The sequence below is a fragment of the Apostichopus japonicus genome, chromosome 12 (genome assembly GCF_037975245.1).
Source record: "Apostichopus japonicus isolate 1M-3 chromosome 12, ASM3797524v1, whole genome shotgun sequence".
Taxonomy (NCBI): Eukaryota; Metazoa; Echinodermata; class Holothuroidea; order Aspidochirotida; family Stichopodidae; genus Apostichopus; species Apostichopus japonicus.
Genome location: NC_092572.1, coordinates 22330782 through 22345643, shown reverse-complemented (window position 1 = coordinate 22345643; position 14862 = coordinate 22330782). Strand labels below are relative to the sequence as shown.

The following is a 14862-nucleotide window of genomic DNA, read 5'->3' as shown; positions in this document are numbered from 1 at the left end:
TAGGTTGGAACTTCAACATGTATGACTAAACAGTTAGGTTGGTAATATAACATGTATGACTAAACGGTTAGGCTGGTAATATAATGTCACAAGAGATTAGGGCAAAGTTAAGTGCTCACCAAAATTTGATGACATAGGTAAGTTACTTGCATATATGGCAATGTAGTCAGCTACTGGATGTATGTGGTTAATATAAACTTCTCTTTATCATGTGAAAGTTGATGAGATTGACAAATGCTAATCACGTGGAAGTTACAATGCTAAGCCAGTGTTATTAATCATGTGATTAGGGACAGACCTAATCAGGTTCTAATATCAAGTGGAATTGTAAGTTTCACTGTCTTTATTTTCACTTCACACAAACATCAGTGCACCCCTGGATCACATTTAACACCATTTGTATTTGACACATCTTAATGTAAAGTATACATGCTACCTGAGGCTATAAAAGATCCATTGTTGAGGTTTATTGTTCATCTGATGAACAGACCCAATGGTCTTTGTGTTATTAGACTAAGCAGTCTAGCTACTTGAAATGACGACCCTCAGAGGTGTGAAGGGTCATTTCTTCAACTTAATCATGGTACACAAATGATGACCCTCAGTGGTGTGAATGGTCATTTCTTCAAACTTTAACAATGGTATACAAATACATGCAGGACTAATAGCAGTGTTTTATAAAGATCTACGACATATCAACATTAATGTTGTGCCTAAAGTCATCCAATTAAACTGTTATAGTCATCTAAGTTGGTTTGGTCATAAATCATAATAAGTATTAAAGCATCTCTGTGAAATTCCACTCAATATCATCAAACAAGTCAACATTGTCAAGGTAATGCCATAATCTACCGGTGTCCATTGCAATGTCGGACAAATATGTTTATTTGGTTACCAGGGAGACTTTGTGAAGCTTTCCTATCAATCCTGTAATAAGGGTGCCTCACAACAAAAATTGCTCATTTAAAAAATCAATTTACGTGTCACTCCCAATTTGAATCTCATGTAGCCACAGGGAAATCACAGGGTGGAAAAAAGTAAAATGCTTAGAAATCTAAAAAAATGACCCTCATGGCCAAAACTTCTTTCTCAAATAAATGCTTTCTCCTTGAGGTGTTCTATAGCCCATGAATGTTTACAATTTATAGGAAGGTTATCAAAGTAGCTATTTTTCTGTCCTGTTGTTATGAGGCTAATATTGAGTTGAGGGCTGTTAATGGTACCAACCTTAAAGCAGCATTTTGCGTCTTTTTTCTATGATTTTTCTCAACCTCACTGACTCCACTATGCCATAACGACATACATAACTAGCTTATCTATTTAAATCTTACTTCAAATGGTGGCATAAAAGTCGAAAAATTTGCAACTTTCAACTTTGTTTTTCTCCAAGATATTTTCCGTTGGGATCCCAATAAACCTCGCCCATAACATGAATATTTAAACACTATGAACGTCCTTTATCAATACGTAATACGACACCATGCTTGATTTGTGTACAGTCTATATGGCAGTTGTACCAGGGAGTTCCATAACAACTCCCTGGTTGTACCAACGCAAAGTCTTGAATCTATTTTTAGCAACGGCTCATAACTAAACCTGCATCTCTGATTGGTTGAATTCAAACTAGTGGGTTTGGGGGAACTGTATGCGATCAATTTTAAATGTGGAATTTGTCGTGGACACTTTTCTCATTATCTGCAAATATCCTTAATTACTTGCCAACTAACGTTGTTGGCAGGGAAAAACTTGGCTAATATCTTAGTTTGCTGTTTTGTGATTGATATATGTAAAAAACTCGATGGACATGTCAAAAAAATAGAAAATGGCGATCAAACGCAAAATGCTGCTTTAAACTAGATTTTAAAGACAGTCATAAATATTCAATGCGTATTCCAAATGTTTGTTAAAGCCTCTTTGCACTGGGTCTTGCTTGCAACTTACTAGATGTCACTATAGAATATTACCTTTGACCTTAACAAGTGCTCAAATAGGCTATACCTTGGAAATATGGGTAGACCCACACAGTGTTCTTATCTACAATAACATTGAGACTGGCTTGATGTTATCAAGAGAATATTCTAGCTCTGCTAATCAAGCAAACACAGTCAACATACAAGATAACTCATTTTATCCTTCTTTTAAGTGATTTATTCTTGTAGGCAGCCAATCATCTTGAATCTAACCAAATTTGCTGGATCTTGGATGAAAGTACGTAACTTGAAAGTTTTTATAATCTACATGTGTTTTATGCAAATTATGTAACATACATCCATGTTTGATTGTTGAAACTTAAGGTAATCTCCTTATCCATTTCTTTTGTGAATTGTTTGTATTTAGTGTGTTTATTCAGAAAGATGAAATTACTCTTGATTATTGTTAATTGACAAACCTTAGTGCCAGATATAATCTTAGTGAGCCCCCATAGAGGGCTCACAGTGTTGAAAGGTTACCAGTTCATTCTAGGCACGGTAGAAGGAGGTGCTAAGGTTGTGGGGAGACAGGTAAGCGAGGAACGAAGTAAATTACATGCACAATCTTAAAGACAATGAATCTTTAATATTCGTCAATCTGTGAGCATGCCTTCTATCAACAAATGCACAACAGATCATGTAAAAATAGGGGTTAAAGCAGCATTTTGCGTTGGGTCGCTTTTTTCCACCTTTTTAACATGTGCATCGATTATTTTACATATAACAATCATAAAACCGCAAACTAAGATATCATCCAAGTTTCACCCTGCCAAGAGCGTTAATTGGCGAGTAATTAACGATTTATATCGATAACGAGTAAAAGTGTCCTCGACAAAGTTTTCATATCTCCAAACCACTAGTTTGAATTCCACCAATCAGTGAATAGTATGTTTATTCATGAGCATTTTGCGTTTGGTCGCCGTTTTCTACTTTTTTGACATGTCCATCGAGTTTTTTACATACATCAAATCACAAAACAGCAAATTAAGATAGTAGCCAAGTTTGTCCCTGCCAAAAACGTTAATTGGCGAGTATTCCACATACAAAATTAAATTGCATTCAGTTCCCAAACCCACTACTTTGAATTCAACCAATCAGAGATGCAGGTTAAGTTATGAGCCATTGCTAAAAATAGATTCAAGACTTTGCGTTGGTACAACCAGGGAGTTGTTATGCAACACCCTGGAACAACTGCCATATAGACTGTACACAAATCGAGCGTGGTGTTATATTATGTATCTGTCAATGACGTTCGTAGTGTTTAAATATTCATATTATGGGCGAGGTTTATTGGGTTCCCAACGGAAAATATCTTGGAGAACAACAAAGTTGAAAGTTGCAATTTTTTCGACTTTTATGTCACCATTTGAAGTAAAATATAAATAGATAAGCTAGTTATGTATGTTGTTATGGCATAGTGGAGTCAGTGAGGTTGAGAAATATCATAGTCGAGGACGCAAAATGCTGCTTTAAGTACCTTTATTAAGTATATCTTTGTGTTATTATAACTGTCTCATGCCCTAGGGAAATAAGGAGTTCTTTTCAAAATGTCAGATGCGTAGGACTCCCGACGCATTCTCTAAATTCTACAGGACGCCGATCCAGCCAGGAGTAAGGAGAGATAATTGGCAATGATACCTTAATTTAGCTGACAGGTTTTTCATGAGCTAAACCTAAGCCTTTTGTCTGTCAATCCCAGGTTCATCACTGGCTCGGATTGGTCACATGACGTAGTAGTCACATGGTTTTGTGGATATTTCTTGAAAACCCTCCGAGGTAAGTGTAAGGGTGTTTGCCACTGAAAATAAATGTTTTTCTTGATCAGGAAACTCTGGGTTTGGTGTGAGGACCAAACACAGAGCAAGACACATAAAAAATAGAAAACTCAACTGGATTGGATCAAAAGAAATTATAATTATGAATAGCAAACAATATACAGTACAGCTGATCTGGGCCCAGTCAAAGAATTAAATAAAACAACTTACAGTAGTGAGGTGCGCACCAAAAGTAAAGTAAATACACTTAATTTATAAATCTGTTCTGGTCAGTTGGCGTGCTGGTGACATCAGGTACAGGTCTTCCACGACATCAGATACAGTATTCCACGACATCGGTAAAGAGTTGAACAGATAAATGGTTTAATGTCTGATCCCAACAAAATAGTATCCTTTAATTAATAATAAATAGAGTCCCAGGCTATCCTCCAGTAAAATAATGTGTATATCCTTGGTAAAATAATGCCAGTTATAACAAAGGGTGTCCCGGAATATTCTTTATGGTAAAATTATATCCTCTAAGTAATATTCTTTATAGTAAATAGTGTCCCAGACTGTCAGGTGAATATGACTCCTTCCATAAAATGATAAGGACTACAGTAACTTGATTTTGTAAATTAAGGTTTAAAACAAACTATCCAGCATTAAAACTAGTGTTGCGCCGATATTACCAATATCGGTTTTGGCCGATATCCGATATTATCATCCCAATATCGGTCCGATACCGATACCGATACCGATATTTTTTAACAGACAAAATAAAGGCAAAATCGTACTTTTAGTCATGCATACATTCACAAATAAATCTTCAAGTAAACAACAAAATATGGTGTTTTGTTTTCCTTTTGTCCTAAGTTGAAAAGAATGACTTTTTTCCTGATTTTGAAAAAGAGAATTATAATTGAAATCCAACCAGAATCTTTTTCACTGCAGCGCTGCACGCGATAATAAAATGGACGCAGTAAATGTGAGCCTTAACATCGTAAAGACTTACAAGTAGCTATAGTGTTAACGTATGCTTGCAAAATTGCATCTTAATTAGGTTACGAACTGTCGATCACAATGTAAAAATGATAATTTATTGAGTTTATACTCAATGTACAACTTATTCACTTGACCGTATAGAGAAGAAAAAAACTGAAAATCAGTAGAGAAATGACCAATTGTGTACGGAAAGTAAGGTGGTACACCTTTCAAATATTACGACAGATCGAACAAAACACTTTCGAAAAATTCACGCAAAACTGGCATATCGTACTAAATGCAACTAATGTCATGTAAACAAGGCTCTAGTGCATCCATTTATGAATATACCGTAAGACCACATCTGTTTTTAAGCGGGGGAAAAAAGAAAGTATTTTCTAGAATTTCCAAAAATACGGAAAAATAATATCCTAACATAGTTAATTGTATAGCAAATAGCCTAACCACCTCGGCGGTTACGGATCTCACGTAACTGAAAAGTTCCCTGGCAACTTGCCAAAAAATGTTAACAAACAGGTGTTACACAGGGGATGAGCTTACAGTGTGTTTGGGAAGGTACCTGGGAAAATTCGCAGCACATGTACGGCGGTAGTTGGGTATAGGGTTAAACACCGCAGTTGTAAAAATGTACGCATTGTGCACGCTATTCATTGTTAGGCAGTCTAGAGACAGGGCTTTGCTGAACGTTGTTTGTTTCATAATATCGGAAGTTTTGTAAGTTGCACTTTTTAAAGATTGAAAGACAGATTAAATCTCTTTTCCTTTTATAACATAATATAGCTACTCTAACTTGTCATTTTAAAATTTTCATCTGTTTCGTGACAATTTAAATAAGAAAATTATTTTGCATACTCAACTGCGATTTTTTTTTTATCGCCAGACACGCAAAAAAAACCCAATTTTTCGGGGCTTTATCCCCCAGGATCCCCACAAGGGGTTCTACCCCATGACCCCACCAAGGCCCTAAGGCGGGCCCCTGGACACTACGCCTTTATGCTCGCGTGCTCGGCGTGTTCGCTGGGCGAACACCGGCGGGAAGTCGGCAGTGTGTTCGCGGAAAATTAAAAGTGCAGTTATGCATCATGTTCAAGGTTTTCACGGAGGCCTTTGAGAAAATGAATGGTTAGTACAGTACAGTGTATACATGCTGCACTAATGCTATGTGTAGGCCAAGGTTCACGAAGGTCATTGGTTATATTCGCGCGCCGTAGACGTGTTTTAGAGGTTACGGAGGGTCAGGTTTCCATGGATATTAATCGAAAATGAATAAGAGTTTAACTGACGCTAAAGAAATGGATCGTCTTGGGCAGATTAACAAATCATTGCAAGTATAAATAAGTAGCTCTGCTGTTAAAAAGAAAAGTTCAATATCGGTTTGCTGTTATCGGCAATTAGGCAAAATTTTACCGATACCGATATGCTGCCGATATTGCAAATATCGGCCGATACCGATATTGAAAACGATTATCGGCGCAACACTAATTAAAACTATATATATATCTTCTCTTTTACAACTGTCTTGCTCTAATACTTATGGCCAACTGCCTGACTCCCTATACCCTCACAAAACTCCCTTTGTTCCTATAATATATATACACAGACCCCATTTCCTGTGAGGGCTAATTTCCAGGAAGAACAAAGATAGTTGCTTAGCAACCCAGAAGGAGAGATTTTAATCCCCTCCTTTTACCACCACAAGCAACATATAAATACACACACTGTACAAATGCATAGCCCTCTATACAGTGAGCACTGTACACTAATACTAATAAACAAGTAGAACTATAGTACAAAAGAAAACTTTATGTAAGAGCTGACCATCTTACATAAGTTTCAGACACAAGAAAAAGTGATGACAATGTAAAGCTGAATGTTTGCTATTCTCTGTTATTCCTTTGTATTCCCTTTCCTGACATTTTCCCTCTTACAACAACATCCACCTTCCTAGGTTTTCACATTGAAATGACTTGCTACTGAATTTGAATGGAATTACTAAGAAGAAAGCCAACCGTTTGCCAAACTTTATATTTAATGTAAACTGCAAACAATGTTCTTGTTCTTAATGTAGAGCTATTCTACACCAGGAGGGTAGGAAGCTTCCAAAAAGTGGGGGGAGCAGGCACAACATCAGAGGGGCACTTTCTCATTCCACAACCACCACTCGTTATGCTATAAACCGATACACACCGGCCATATCACTTAAATATATATATAATGTGTTAGTATGCTATCAATACCAGAAAATACACACACAGCTTTTGCTTACGTTGGTAATTAGACACTAGTATACAGTCAATACATACAGCTACGGTCAATACCCACAACACAGTGTGCATAGCAGCGATGGACATCTCAGTTCTAGATAAAATATAACAAGGTATCAAGTTTCATTACTGTCTGCATTTTGTAGCAACAAGAAAAAAACTTCACTTGCAAGCAACGGAAAGTTAACTTTTTCAGAGCGCGGCACGCGGTTTGGGGCAAGTCTTCGACGCCTTTAAGCTGCTAACTGCATGGCAAGTTTGAAAATCTATGAGAGCTGCTAAGCTCAGCTTTGATACCAGCTGTAGAATCCTACAATCAATCTCAATATTTGTCAAATTTCCTTTCCCTTGCTCCTCTTACCCTTTTAATCAATTTTAGTAAAGTGTCTTATAACAAACTTTTCAACTGTGACAGCTAGAGAAGAGTTACTATCTGTCAACAACGAGACATCCCTTGGAGAATTCCCAATTTACAAGTCCACCATCACTAGATATAGTCTACTCTCCTCTGCCTATCACCGATATTTCTCTTCCGGTGGTGTAAGCGTTAAGTATCAGCTACTACTCGTCCTGTACCCTCTTGTCCACCAAAGAGCAGTGATTCAGTCTTAATCAGCTCGCCAGGATTTTTAGCTGACACATATGCCACATTAAAGGGCAACTCTCTCTGCTGGGACGATATTTATCGAATTGACCCATTTTGCGAGCAAACAAAAAATAAACGCAAAACTTTATAGAGGAAGTCTACGTCCATCTAACTGACGGTTGGTTCTTTCTCAAGATACGATGAACTTTCTGGTCAAACAGAGCACACAGAATGACCTACAGTAAATAGTGAACAGTCCGTAGGAAATAAAGGGCCCCATTGCTGCTACAAAGCAAGTAACTAATACCATGTTAAGACCGCAGGGCTCTGCCATATATATAGATGATATTATTGCAGTGAAAACTTGCTTAGTCCTATATACACCTATTGAGGTGAAGGGGGTTGGGGAGGGTCAAATAGGGGTGGGGTTGGGAGGGACCGACTACCTTCACATGAGTATAAAAAGGAAGAGTGAATTTAAAATGAGAATCTTGGACCCATGAGTAACATTCATCTTTCAAACGTTATGTGCATGATTACATGTGTTTTACAGTAACATTCCTGTAAGCATTTTGTTATTGGGGTTCAGGCCCAAATGCATGGCCTTATGAGGACTAAAATCATCATGACGTAACTGTCTGGATTTACTCATTCCGGCTGTAAACTAAATGGACACTTACAACACAAGATAAACTAAACTTTGGCAAAAATTAACCACTGAATTTAAGTGATGGTGGAAAACAACATAAACTGCTTCTTTACTTGTATTGCGCCATTATCTGATTTAACTTACGATCATGGCCACTCTTTAATGCTACACTATTACAGCTAAAAACTGAATCACATGGTTCCCAGGGGAGAAAACTAATTTAGCCCCGCTGTCCATATGCTTCTGTAAATATTTTCAATAATTTCTGCCAACTTTATAGCTACCTGTGTGACTTCATGAAAAAGGATAGAGTGAGAGAATGATAAATCCTTGGGCACTTTTTGAGGGACTGGGTTGAAACAAAAGAAGGCTAGGAGTCCCCAGATGACTGATGGCGTTGGTGCGTACCATCTCTTACCTGTCAGGTCTGTGTCGTCAGGTTTTCGTCCCTGTAACAGAGGATGTGCGGGAACCCTTTTAGCTTATTTGCATATCTAGGATAAGCTGTTTATGGTTACACATTTGGGAATGATATGCTCTACTTATAAAATGCTAAAAGAAAGTGATTAAGGAAAAAGTGTTGAGTAGCCTGGCATATTTAAACTAAATTCACTAGGAATTCTAAGAAAAAAAATGAGATGATTAATGTTACGCTGTTAACGCAATATTCAAATCAATGTGAGATGAAGAAGTTAATTCAAAGGAAATGAAATTACTCACTTCACCAAAGTTCAAAAGACGTAAGTTTATAATTTAAACACATTTTTTTGAAAGGAGTCAGGGGACGGGGAAAGCTACAACGTTTGTTTCTTTAAAATGTAGATTTATCGATGTGAAAGAATATATGTTGTTAAATAATGCAGTATTAGAGACGTCTCAAAACACCTGACTTCAGGATGGCTCTAGCCTCTACAGAACAAAAAGATGATGCTAATCCAGAGTAGTATTGCCTTAGCTTAACCGCTGGCAAACTAGGTAACATGAAAGTATTATGCAATAAAACATCAACTGTTGTGGAATTGAGTTGCTAGTCAGATGCAGTTTACAACCAGTTCGAAAATATCTCCAATTTTCAATCGGTAGCTATGTTCTTAGGAGAAGAGATGGCAATATAGAGCACAGGGTAACTGAAAGAAGCTTATCCTCCCTCCTACTCCCATCATCATACATCAGGCAAGTTCTCAGACAAGTTTAGCATCAGAAGACTAGCCACCTCCAATCTTTGTCTCATACTAGCGATGGTGTATAATATACAGTAAAAATAGACATGAAATACATAATTAGTTTTGTTGAAAGTCCAATATAGCCATTTTAAACGTAAAGAACATTGGTACAAGTAATCATCTTAATTAACTAATGGCTCTAAATATAAACATTTGAGCATTGAAGTACAACTGTTCATATCCACTTATATTCTTGGAATATTAAATGAGGTCTAATTTACAACCAAGCTCTTCAAGTTCTGCAGGCTGCAACTCTCTATTGATTATATATATGGAACCAAATTTAAACTGAACATAGTCGAAACTGCGCTCTAAGAACTAAGCTTATCAATGCAGACCGGCAAACCCGGAGAAAAAAACGAGAAAATTAGTCAAAAGATGATAAAGAGATAACAGAGAGAAAGAAGAAACAGGTTTGGCTGAGCAACCTGGGGATGAATAGAGGAAGAAGGAACTGCATGAGATGTGCAAAAGAATAATCCTGACAAAAAAAAGAGATGCCATAATTAAACTTCTCAGCAAAGAATAATTTAGGGGGGAAATTCTTCATGAAATGTTCTCCCAGAATGAAACCCTAGATCCAAATCCATCTACATAATCATAGCCACAAAAACAAGAATAATAAAGAAGAAAAAAAACCCATTGCTAAACATCAATTTAGAAAAATGCTTTTAGGGAGAAAACTGGCAAAATGTATTACAATAAAATGGAAACTTAAACTTGCCCAAACCACTAGCTTGTTTTGGGTTTTGAATGCAGAGCACATCATTAAGTACTTATAAACATTCTTTTTTGTTTTACTCAAAACATTTCAATTTTTGGGAGGAAGATAATCAAGTGGAAGAGGTTTGCTCTTTTTGACTAGAAGGTAAAAAAATAGATGATTATGCATGGATCAATCAAAGCTGATAGAATCTGAGAAACTTGTAGAACATGGGACAACATGTCTCTCTGTGTTTCATTCAATGTACAGTCCGACCAAACAGTAAACAAGTGATGATCATTATGCATGGATCAATCAAAGCTGATAAAAGAAAAACTAATAGAACATGGGAGAACATGGGACAACATGGGACTCTTTGTTTCATTCTATGTACAGTCAGACCAAACAGTAAACAAGTGATGATCATTTATGCATGGATCAATCAAAGCTGATAGAATCTGAGAAACTAGTAGAACATGGGACAACATATCTCTCTTTGTTTCATTCTATGTACACTCAGACCAAACAGTAAACAAGTGATGATCATGATGCATGGATCAATCAAAGCTGATAGAAGAAAAACTAATAGAACATGGGACAACACGGGACAAGACAGGACAACATGGGACAACATGGGACAACAGGTCTCTCTTTGTTTCATTCTATGTACAGTCAGACCAAACAGTAAACAAGTGATGGTCATGATGCATGGATCAATCAAAGCTGATAGAAGAAAAACTAATAGAACATGGGACAACACGGGACAAGACAGGACAACATGGGACAACATGGGACAACAGGTCTCTCTTTGTTTCATTCTATGTACAGTCTGACCAAACAGTAAACAAGTGATGATCATTATGTATGGATCAATCAAAGCTGATAGAAGAGAAACTAATAGAACATGGGACAAAATGGGAAAACATGGGACAACATGGGACAACATGGGACAACATGTCTCTCTTTGTTTCATTCTATGTACAGTCATACCAAACAGTAAACAAGTGATGATCATTATGCATGGATCAATCAAAGCTGATAAAAGAAAAACTAATAGAACATGGGACAACATGGGACAACGTGGGACAACATGGGACAACATGTCTCTCTGTGTTTCATTCTATGTACAGTCCGACCAAACAGTAAACAAGTGATGATCATTATGCATGGATCAATCAAAGCTGATAGAAGAGAAACTAATGGAACATGGGACAACACGGGACAAGACAGGACAACATGGGACAACATGTCTCTCTTTGTTTCATTCTATGTAGTCAGACCAAACAGTAAACAAGTGATGATCATTATGCATGGATCAATCACAGCTGCTAGAAGAATAACTAGTAGAACATGGGACAACATGGGACAACGTGGGACAACATGGGGCAACATGTCTCTCTTTGTTTCATTCAATGTACAGTCATACCAAACAGTAAACAAGTGATGATCATTATGCATGGATCAATCAAAGCTGATAGAAGAATAACTAGTAGAACATGGGAGAACATGGGACTCTTTGTTTCATTCTATGTACACTCAGACCAAACATTTAACAAGTGATGATCATTATATGGATCAATCAAAGCTGATAGAAGAGAAATTAATAGAACATGGGACAACATGGGACAAAATGGGACAACATGGGACAACATGTCTCTCTTTGTTTCATTCTATGTACAGTCAGAATTATTATCACTTACATTTAACTCTGACTGCTTTTGAATGCAAAAGGGACAATTTCGGGAAAATGGGGGGGGGGGGGGGGAAATGATCTAAAGTAAAATGCTGGTGTGATAAATGAGACCGTCGTTACCTTTTCAAGTGCACATTCCAGACTTGATCTTTGCTAACAAACATACACATCTGTCATGCACTGGCAATATCAACATTCTTTTAGAAACTGCCGTAGTATTAGAAAACCCTACTTAAACTAAGCAAAACAGAATGTCATCTCTCTCCTTTTTAACTTTGATGGGAACCAGAAGGAAGAAAAGAGTCGGGCGTTTTTAATGGGTAGAAAAACACAAGCACCTGTCTGGTATAGTACTGACTGTGATGAGGAGGAAGGCAAATGGAAGGAAACTAGTGAGAAGAAGAAGAAAAGGCAAAGAATAATAAACCACAGAGTCTCGATATAAAAACACCAATTTTATGAACCAGTTCACAGGCATGATTATAAATTACGACGGCCGGCCGAGACTAGATGCGTGAGGTCTGGTCGGCGGCGAGAAGAGGAAATAGACCCGGCTTAGATCACTAAACAGATTCAGAAAAAGGCAAACATTGTCTACATCAGAAAGACAGAAATCATTTATCAACATTTACCAGGTAAAATAGAGAAAGACTCAACAAGACATTTGAAGTCGTTCAGAGAAGATTTGCAGCTGAATTATCCAAACTTTATATGATATGGATATATTAAACACTTTCTACTAATTATAAGAAATAATTTTACAGAGCTTGATAACTATGTTTCATGCAACTCTACATCAATTTCAATCTATGAATTGTAACAATTTCATCATCTCGTGCCAATTCAATTACAGCATATAGAGGTTTATTTTTTTTAACACCCTCCCCCACCCCCCTCCTCCCAAACTTTTTAAAAGTATCTCTGACCCAATGCCTGTATAGCTTTGGTTTCTTTTTCTCCTCATTGTCAAATTTTGATCTTGAATAATTTATGTAACTCCTTCTGTTTCCCAGCATCCATTTATTTTTGTTTTCATGATCTACCACAAAGTCAGCTATGAAGGTAGGAGGTATTATCTCTTTAAAGCAGTGAAGATTTTCTGTATATATATACAGGTTCTGATCAGAATCCTCAGCATTCTTCTCTTCGATCCAAGAAAAATGGAACTGTGTGTTTATACATCTTTGGTCCACGTAACCGGAATTGTGTGTTTATTCATCTTTTAAATCATGGAAAGATTTGTAATGTCTGCTGAGTTTCAGTTAAGGGTAGCTGTTGTCAAGAGCTAGAGTGTTTTATGATATTTTAATCAAAACAATTCAAAAATTTATAATCTTTGGGAAACAGATCCTTCTTCCCCCAGTTTAATAGCAGAACCACAAGGTTAGAGCTGAGAGCAGCTTTGAACATTGTAAATCATCATGATAACTACATCATAGGTAACTGCTAGTACAAATAAGCAAACTACACATAAAACTTTTATCCCTCGACACTAAGAACTAGGGATGAATGATTACAGCTAGCCGGTTTAGACTAGCATTGCTGTCACAGAGGATTTCTTTTGTCGATGTCACAAGTAATGCTAAACAGCACTATAGCCTACATTATCAATGAATATGTATATAGTTAACCTACTGTGCATATATTAAAATCCAGGGTAGTGAGTTGTTATTGTGGTTATGTTGAATGGTTAAAGCCAGGCTAAATCCAACTCTACTACTTGAGGAAGGGGAAGGAAGGGAAAAGAGTAGAGGGCATTCTGGGATATATATGAGTAGAGGGCATTCTGGGATATTTATTAAGGAGGTGAAAGAACATCCTGTTTAAGCCTAAATGCAAGATATCCATGTCATGCTCATTTGGAGGCTTTCCTAAAAAACTCTAGGCCAAATTTGAAATTGTTGCTTTCTCTTTCTTCCAAACAGTGGTAATACCACACCACTGTCCCACAGGCTAATCCAACTCTACTACTTGAGGAAGGGGAAGGAGAGGAAAAGAGCAGAGGGCATTCTGGGATATCAATTAAGGAGGTGAAGCCTAAAAAGAATTATAATGAACATGTGTAACATTAAAATATCCATGCCATGCCCATTTGGAGGCTGAAAAACTCTAGTCCAAATTTAAAATTGTTGCTTTTCTCTTGCCTCCAAACAGTGGTCATATCCACTCCACTGTCCACTTTACTTCACATAGTAACATTGGTTAAGGTCTTTTAATTACCATGGAAACTACAAAGGTGACATTATTTCAAGGGTAAACCAATCAGTACGCAGTACAGTACCCCCACTTTACAGCTTCAAACAATCTTACATCTAAACTAAAATCTGATTGGTTTAATCTCTGTACAGATATATATATTATGGATGGCCAAATGTGTTAGTTTGTATGTACTTCCATGTTATAAGTAATTAAACAATTATCAAACTTTGTTCAAGAGTTTGATGAGACTCTTTCAGACTGTTTACAGCTTTAAGCAACCAGAGACTCGAAGAATAAAGACAGAAAACATATCACTTATATTCATGTTTTATAGCTTTTAAGGTTGCCTGAGGCAGAAACTCGTTAATTTATGAAGCTCTTTTCATTAACTTCCATTGTCTTTGATGCATGTTTGAGCTATTAATTTGAATGATCGCTATCTCAACTTGCAGGGAGTTCTGTTCCAATCTTCCGGCAGAGCCAAGTAAATTGACTTTAAGGTGGAAAACAACAAATACATGAACTATAATAACATACAAAGTTCACATTATCTTTTAAAGCTTTCGAGTGTTCCGTGCCAATTATGAAAGGGTGACCAGCTTGTTAAGAGTGTGACACGCTAATGGCCTCTGCTTTCATGTATTATAGTGAATATCAAACAACAACACATAGAGTGGCTTGGAGTGCCCTTTACAGAAAATATATGGCACAGGCACAAAGAAATAATCATAAGAATATTGTATGCTATTAAAACCAAATTTCACCTGACTTGAGAGCTGAAAATATAGACAAGTACTTTGATCATTTTTCATTAAC

General features: G+C 36.9%; 1 protein-coding gene across 5 annotated transcripts in view; it reads right to left on the bottom strand.

Moving 5' to 3' along the window:
• Nucleotides 1-14862, bottom strand: part of LOC139977230 (uncharacterized) — a 188221-nt gene that overhangs the window by 69601 nt on the left and 103758 nt on the right. The gene's annotated exons all lie outside the window — the stretch shown is intronic.